This window comes from Silene latifolia, chromosome 10 (genome assembly GCF_048544455.1).
Source record: "Silene latifolia isolate original U9 population chromosome 10, ASM4854445v1, whole genome shotgun sequence".
Classification (NCBI taxonomy): Eukaryota; Viridiplantae; Streptophyta; class Magnoliopsida; order Caryophyllales; family Caryophyllaceae; genus Silene; species Silene latifolia.
This window is the reverse complement of record NC_133535.1, coordinates 53,163,716-53,172,409: the sequence shown is the minus strand read 5'-3', so window position 1 is coordinate 53,172,409 and position 8,694 is coordinate 53,163,716.

Sequence of the window (8,694 nt, the reverse complement as noted above, 5' to 3'; positions counted from 1 at the left end):
GCAAGACAAAAATACACACTAGAGGGGCCGAGTGAACCCTTTTTTGGGGGGCCGGGTATCCTAAAACGGGACGGGAAAGAGTTTAGGGTTTGATTAGGCAGACCGCTACCGCGGATCCCCCTAATCAAACCTTAAACCCTTTCCCTTACTTCTCATTTGAAGGCGGCAAGACAAAAAGACACCCTAGAGGGGCCGAGTGAACCCTATTTTGGGGGGCCGGGAATCTTAAAACGGGACGGGAAAAGGATTAGGGTTTGATTAGGCGGACCGCTACCGCGGATCCCCCTAATCAAACCCTAAACCCCTTCCCTTGCTTCTCATTTGAAGGCGGCAAGAAAAAAATACACACTAGAGGGGCCGAGTGAACCCTTTTTTGGGGGGGCCGGGTATCCTAAAACGGGACGGGAAAGGTTTTAGGGTTTGATTAAGCAGACCGCTACCGCGGATCCCCCTAATCAAACCTTAAACCCTTTCCCTTGCTTCTCATTTGAAGGCGGCAAGACAAAAAGACACCCTGGAGGGGCCGAGTGAACCCTTTTTGGGGGGGGGAATCCTAAAAAGCGACGGGAAAGGGTTTAGGGTTTGATTAGGCGGACCGCTACCGCCAATCCCCCTAATCAAACCCTAAACCCTTTCCCTTGCTTCTCATTTGAAGGCGGCAAGACAAAAACACACCCTAGTAGGGGCGAGTGAACCCTTTTTTGGGGGGCATGGGTATCTTAAAACGGGACGGGAAAGGGTTTAGGGTTTGATTATGCGGACCGCTACCGCGGATCCCCCTAATCAAACCTAAACCCTTTACCTTGCTTCTCATTTGATGGCGGCAAGACAAAAAGACACCCTAGAGGGGCCGAGTGAACCCTTTTTTGGGAGGCCGGGTATCCTAAAATGGGACGGGAAAGGGTTTAGGGTTTGATTAGGCAGACACCGCTACCGCGGATCCCCCTAATCCAACCCAAATCACTTTCCCTTGCTTCTCATTTGAAGGTGCCAAGACAAAAACACACCCTAGAGGGGCGGAGTGAACCGTTTTTCGGGGGACCGGGTATCCTACAACGGGACGGGAAAGGGTTTAAGGTTTGATTAGGCGGACCGCTACCGTGGATCCCCCTAATCCAACCCAAAACCTTTTTCCTTGCTTCTCATTTCAAGGTGGCAAGACAAAAACACACCCTAGAGGGGCGGAGTGAACCCTTTTTGGGGGGACCGGGTATCCTAAAACGGGACGGGAAAGGTTTTAGGGTTTGATTAGGCAGACCGCTACCCCGGATCCACCTAATCAAACCTTAAACCATTTCCCTTGCTTCTCATTTGAAGGCGGCAAGACAAAAAGACACCCTAGAGGGGCCGAGTGAACCCTTTTTTGGGGGGCCTGGTATCCTAAAACGGGACGGGAAAGGGTTTAGGGTTTGATTAGGCGGACCGCTACCGCGGATCCCCTAATCAAACCCTAAACCCTTTCCCTTGCTTCTCATTTGAAGGTGGCAAGACAAAAATACACCCTAGAGGGGCCGAGTGAACCCTTTTTTGGGGGGCCGTGTATCCTAAAACGGGACGGGAAAGGGTTTAGGGTTTGATTAGGCGGACCGCTACCGCGGATCCCCTAATCAAACCCTAAACCCTTTCTCTTGCTTCTCATTTGAAGGCGGCAAGACAAAAAGACACCCTAGAGGGGCCGAGTGAACCCTTTTTTGGGGGGCCGGGAATCCTAAAACGGGACGGGAAAGGGATTAGGGTTTGAATAGGCGGACCGCTTCCGCAGATCCCCCTAATCAAACCCTAAACCCTTTCCCTTGCTTCTCATTTGAAGGCGGCAAGACAAAAGGACACATTAGAGGGGCCGAGTGAACCCTTTTTTGGGGGGCCGGGTATCCTAAAACGGGACGGGAAAGGGTTTAGGGTTTGATTAGGCGGACCGCTACCGCCAATCCCCCTAATCAAACCCTAAACCCTTTCCCTTGCTTCTCATTTGAAGGCGGCAAGACAAAAAGACACCCTAGTGGGGGCGAGTGAACCCTTTTTGGGGGATGGGTATCCTAAACGGGACGGGAAAGGGTTTAGGGTTTGATTAGGCGGACCGCTACCGTGGATCCCCCTAATCAAACCCTAAACCCTTTCCCTTGCTTCTCATTTGATGGCGGCAAGACAAAAAGACACCCTAGAGGGGCCGAGTGAACCCTTTTTTGGGAGGCCGGGTATCCTAAAATGGGACGGGAAAGGGTTTAGGGTTTGATTAGGCGGACACCGCTACCGCGGATCCCCTTAATTAAACCCAAATCACTTTCCCTTGCTTCTCATTTGAAGGTGCCAAGACAAAAAGACACCCTAGAGGGGCGGAGTGAACCCTTTTTGGGTGGGGACCGGGTATCCTAAAACGGGACGGGAAAGGGTTTAGGGTTTGATTAGGCGGACCGCTACCGCGGATCCCCCTAATCAAACCCTAAACCCCTTCCCTTGCTTCTCATTTGAAGGCGGCAAGACAAAAATACATCCTAGAGGGGCCGAGTGAACCATTTTTTGGGGGGCCGGGTATCCTAAAACGGGACGGGAAAGGTTTTAGGGTTTGATTAGGCAGACCGCTACCACGGATCCACCTAATCAAACCTTAAACCCTTTCCCTTGCTTCTCATTTGAAGGCGGCAAGACAAAAAGACACCCTAGAGGGGCCGAGTGAACCCTTTTTTGGGGGGCCTGGTATCCTAAAACGGGACGGGAAAGGGTTTAGGGTTTGATTAGGTGGACCGCTACCGCGGATCCCCTAATCAAACCCTAAAACCTTTCCCTTGCTTCTCATTTGAAGGTGGCAAGACAAAAATACACCCTAGAGGGGCCGAGTGAACCCTTTTTTGGGGGGCCGTGTATCCTAAAACGAGACGGCAAAGGGTTTAGGGTTTGATTAGGCAGACCGCTACCGCGGATCCCCCTAATCAAACCTTAAACCCTTTCTCTTGCTTCTCATTTGAAGGCGGCAAGACAAAAAGACACCCTAGAGGGGCCGAGTGAACCCTTTTTTGGGGGGCCGGGAATCCTAAAACGGGACGGGAAAGGGATTAGGGTTTGAATAGGCGGACCGCTACCGCAGATCCCCCTAATCAAACCCTAAACCCTTTCCCTTGCTTCTCATTTGAAGGTGGCAAGACAAAAGGACACATTAGAGGGGCCGAGTGAACCCTTTTTTGGGGGGCAGGGTATCCTAAAACGGGACGGGAAAGGGTTTAGGGTTTGATTAGGCGGACCGCTACCGCCAATCCCCCTAATCAAACCCTAAACCCTTTCCCTTGCTTCTCATTTGAAGGCGGCAAGACAAAAAGACACCCTAGTGGGGGCGAGTGAACCCTTTTTGGGGGGCATGGGTATTCTAAACGGGACGGGGAAAGGGTTTAGGGTTTGATTATGCGGACCGCTACCGCGGATCCCCCTAATCAAACCCTAAACCCTTTCCCTTGCTTCTCATTTGATGGCGGCAAGACAAAAAGACACCCTAGAGGGGCCGAGTGAACCCTTTTTTGGGAGGCCGGGTATCCTAAAACGGGACGGGAAAGGGTTTAGGGTTTGATTAGGCGGACACCGCTACCGCGGATCCCTCTAATTCAACTCAAATCACTTTCCCTTGCTTCTCATTTGAAGGTGCCAAGACAAAAACACACCCTAGAGGGGCGGAGTGAACCCTTTTTGGGTGGGGACCGGGTATCCTAAAACGGGACGGGAAAGGGTTTAGGGTTTGATTAGGCGGACCGCTACCGCGGATCCCCTAATCAAACCCTAAACCCTCCTTCCTGCTTCTCATTTGAAGGCGGCAAGACAAAAATACATCCTAGAGGAGCCGAGTGAACCCTTTTTTTGGGGGGGCGGGTATCCTAAAACGGGACGGGAAAGGTTTTAGGGTTTGATTAGGCAGACCGCTACCACGGATCCACCTAATCAAACCTTAAACCCTTTCCCTTGCTTCTCATTTGAAGGCGGCAAGACAAAAAGACACCCTAGAGGGGCCGAGTGAACCCTTTTTTGGTGGGCCGGGTATCCTAAAACGGGACGGGAAAGGGTTTAGGGTTTGAATAGGCGGACCGCTACCGCAGATCCCCCAAATCAAACCCTAAACCCTTTCCCTTGCTTCTCATTTGAAGGTGGCAAGACAAAAGGACACATTAGAGGGGCGGAGTGAACCCTTTTTGGGGGGACCGGGTATCCTAAAACGGGACGGGAAAGGGTTTAGGGTTTGATTAGGTGGACCGCTACCGCGGATCCCCCTAATCAAACCCTAAACCCTTTCCCTTGCTTCTCATTCGAAGGCGGCAAGACAAAAAGACACCCTAAAGGGGCCGAGTTAACCCTTTTTAGGGGGGCCAGGTATCCTAAAACGGGACGGGAAAGGGTTTAGGGTTTGATTAGGCGGACCGCTACCGCGGATCCCCTAATCAAACCCTAAACCCTTTCCCTTGCTTCTCATTTGAAGGCGGCAAGACAAAAATACACCCTAGCGGGGCCCAGTGAACCCTTTTTTGGGGGGCCGGGTATCCTAAAACGGGACGGGAAAGGTTTTAGGGTTTGATTAGGCAGACCGCTACCACGGATCCACCTAATAAAACCTTAAACCCTTTCCCTTGCTTCTCATTTGAAGGCAGCAAGACAAAAAGACACCCTAGAGGGGCCGAGTGAACCCTTTTTTGGGGGGCCGGGTATCCTAAAACGGGACGGGAAAGGGTTTAGGGTTTTATTAGGCGGACCGCTACCGCGGATCCCCCTAATCAAACCCTAAATCCTTTCCCTTGCTTCTCATTTTAAGGCGGCAAGACAAAAATACACCCTAGAGGGGCCCAGTGAACCCTTTTTTGGGGGGCCGGGTATCCTAAAACGGGACGGGAAAGGTTTTAGGGTTTGATTAGGCAGACCGCTACCGCGGATCCCCCTAATCAAACCTTAAACCCTTTCCCTTGCTTCTCATTTGAAAGCGGCAAGACAAAAACACACCCTAGAGGGGCCGAGTGAACCCTTTTTTGGGGGGCCGGGAATCCTAAAACGGGACGGGAAAGGGATTAGGGTTTGAATAGGCGGACCGCTACCGCGGATCCCCCTAATAAAACCCTAAACTCTTTCCCTTGCTTCTCATTTGAAGGCGGCAAGGCAAAAGGACACCCTAGAGGGGCCGAGTGAACACTTTTTTAGGGGGCCGGGTATCCTAAAACGTGATGGGAAAGGGTTTAGGGTTTGATTAGGCGGACCGCTACCGCCAATACCCCTAATAAAACCCTAAACCCTTTCCCTTGCTTCTCATTTGAAGGCGGCAAGACAAAAAGACACCCTAGTAGGGGCGAGTGAACCCTTTTTTGGGGGGCATGGGTATCCTAAAACGGGACGGGAAAGGGATTAGGGTTTGAATAGGCGGACCGCTACCGCGGATCCCCCTAATCAAACCCTAAACTCTTTCCCTTGCTTCTCATTTGAAGGCGGCAAGGCAAAAGGACACCCTAGAGGGGCCGAGTGAACACTTTTTTAGGGGGCCGGGTATCCTAAAACGTGATGGGAAAGGGTTTAGGGTTTGATTAGGCGGACCGCTACCGCCAATCCCCCTAATCAAACCCTAAACCCTTTCCCTTGCTTCTCATTTGAAGGCGGCAAGACAAAAAGACACCCTAGTAGGGGCGAGTGAACCCTTTTTTGGGGGGCATGGGTATCTTAAAACGGGACGGGAAAGGGTTTAGGGTTTGATTATGCGGACCGCTACCGCGGATCCCCCTAATCAAACCTAAACCCTTTACCTTGCTTCTCATTTGATGGCGGCAAGACAAAAAGACACCCTAGAGGGGCCGAGTGAACCCTTTTTTGGGAGGCCGGGTATCCTAAAATGGGACGGGAAAGGGTTTAGGGTTTGATTAGCGGACACGCTACCGCGGATCCCCTAATCCAACCCAAATCACTTTCCCTTGCTTCTCATTTGAAGGTGCCAAGACAAAAACACACCCTAGAGGGGCGGAGTGAACCGTTTTTCGGGGGACCGGGTATCCTACAACGGGACGGGAAAGGGTTTAAGGTTTGATTAGGCGGACCGCTACCGTGGATCCCCTAATCCAACCCAAAACCTTTTTCCTTGCTTCTCATTTCAAGGTGGCAAGACAAAAACACACCCTAGAGGGGCGGAGTGAACCCTTTTTGGGGGGACCGGGTATCCTAAAACGGGACGGGAAAGGTTTTAGGGTTTGATTAGGCAGACCGCTACCCCGGATCCACCTAATCAAACCTTAAACCCTTTCCCTTGCTTCTCATTTGAAGGCGGCAAGACAAAAAGACACCCTAGAGGGGCCGAGTGAACCCTTTTTTGGGGGGCCTGGTATCCTAAAACGGGACGGGAAAGGGTTTAGGGTTTGATTAGGCGGACCGCTACCGCGGATCCCCTAATCAAACCCTAAACCCTTTCCCTTGCTTCTCATTTGAAGGTGGCAAGACAAAAATACACCCTAGAGGGGCCGAGTGAACCCTTTTTTGGGGGGCCGTGTATCCTAAAATGGGACGGGAAAGGGTTTAGGGTTTGATTAGGCAGACCGCTACCGCGGATCCCCCTAATCAAACCTTAAACCCTTTCTCTTGCTTCTCATTTGAAGGCGGCAAGACAAAAAGACACCCTAGAGGGGCCGAGTGAACCCTTTTTTGGGGGCGGGAATCCTAAAACGGGACGGGGAAAGGGATTAGGGTTTGAATAGGCGGACCGCTACCGCAGATCCCCCTAATCAAACCCTAAACCCTTTCCCTTGCTTCTCATTTGAAGGCGGCAAGACAAAAGGACACATTAGAGGGGCCGAGTGAACCCTTTTTTGGGGGGCCGGGTATCCTAAAACGGGACGGGAAAGGGTTTAGGGTTTGATTAGGCGGACCGCTACCGCCAATCCCCCTAATCAAACCCTAAACCCTTTCCCTTGCTTCTCATTTGAAGGCGGCAAGACAAAAAGACACCCTAGTGGGGGCGAGTGAACCCTTTTTGGGGGGCATGGGTATCCTAAAACGGGACGGGAAAGGGTTTAGGGTTTGATTATGCGGACCGCTACCGTGGATCCCCCTAATCAAACCCTAAACCCTTTCCCTTGCTTCTCATTTGATGGCGGCAAGACAAAAAGACACCCTAGAGGGGCCGAGTGAACCCTTTTTTTGGGAGGCCGGGTATCCTAAAATGGGACGGGAAAGGGTTTAGGGTTTGATTAGGCGGACACCGCTACCGCGGATCCCCTTAATTAAACCCAAATCACTTTCCCTTGCTTCTCATTTGAAGGTGCCAAGACAAAAACACACCCTAGAGGGGCGGAGTGAACCCTTTTTGGGTGGGGACCGGGTATCCTAAAACGGGACGGGAAAGGGTTTAGGGTTTGATTAGGCGGACCGCTACCGCGGATCCCCCTAATCAAACCCTGAACCCCTTCCCTTGCTTCTCATTTGAAGGCGGCAAGACAAAAATACATCCTAGAGGGGCCGAGTGAACCATTTTTTGGGGGGCCGGGTATCCTACAACGGGACGGGAAAGGTTTTAGGGTTTGATTAGGCAGACCGCTACCACGGATCCACCTAATCAAACCTTAAACCCTTTCCCTTGCTTCTCATTTGAAGGCGGCAAGACAAAAAGACACCCTAGAGGGGCCGAGTGAACCCTTTTTTGGGGGGCCTGGTATCCTAAAACGGGACGGGAAAGGGTTTAGGGTTTGATTAGGTGGACCGCTACCGCGGATCCCCTAATCAAACCCTAAAACCTTTCCCTTGCTTCTCATTTGAAGGTGGCAAGACAAAAATACACCCTAGAGGGGCCGAGTGAACCCTTTTTTGGGGGGCCGTGTATCCTAAAACGAGACGGCAAAGGGTTTAGGGTTTGATTAGGCAGACCGCTACCGCGGATCCCCCTAATCAAGCCTTAAACCCTTTCTCTTGCTTCTCATTTGAAGGCGGCAAGACAAAAAGACACCCTAGAGGGGCCGAGTGAACCCTTTTTTGGGGGCGGGGAATCCTAAACGGGACGGGAAAGGGATTAGGGTTTGAATAGGCGGACCGCTACCGCAGATCCCCCTAATCAAACCCTAAACCCTTTCCCTTGCTTCTCATTTGAAGGTGGCAAGACAAAAGGACACATTAGAGGGGCCGAGTGAACCCTTTTTTGGGGGGCAGGGTATCCTAAAACGGGACGGAAAAGGGTTTAGGGTTTGATTAGGCGGACCGCTACCGCCAATCCCCCTAATCAAACCCTAAACCCTTTCCCTTGCTTCTCATTTGAAGGCGGCAAGACAAAAAGACACCCTAGTGGGGGCGAGTGAACCCTTTTTTGGGGGGCATGGGTATTCTAAAACGGGACGGGAAAGGGTTTAGGGTTTGATTATGCGGACCGCTACCGCGGATCCCCCTAATCAAATCCTAAACCCTTTCCCTTGCTTCTCATTTGATGGCGGCAAGACAAAAAGACACCCTAGAGGGGCCGAGTGAACCCTTTTTTGGGAGGCCGGGTATCCTAAAACGGGACGGGAAAGGGTTTAGGGTTTGATTAGGCGGACACCGCTACCGCGGATCCCTCTAATTCAACTCAAATCACTTTCCCTTGCTTCTCATTTGAATGTGCCAAGACAAAAACACACCCTAGAGGGGCGGAGTGAACACTTTTTGGGTGGGGACCGGGTATCCTAAAACGGGACGGGAAAGGGTTTAGGGTTTGATTAGGCGGACCGCTAC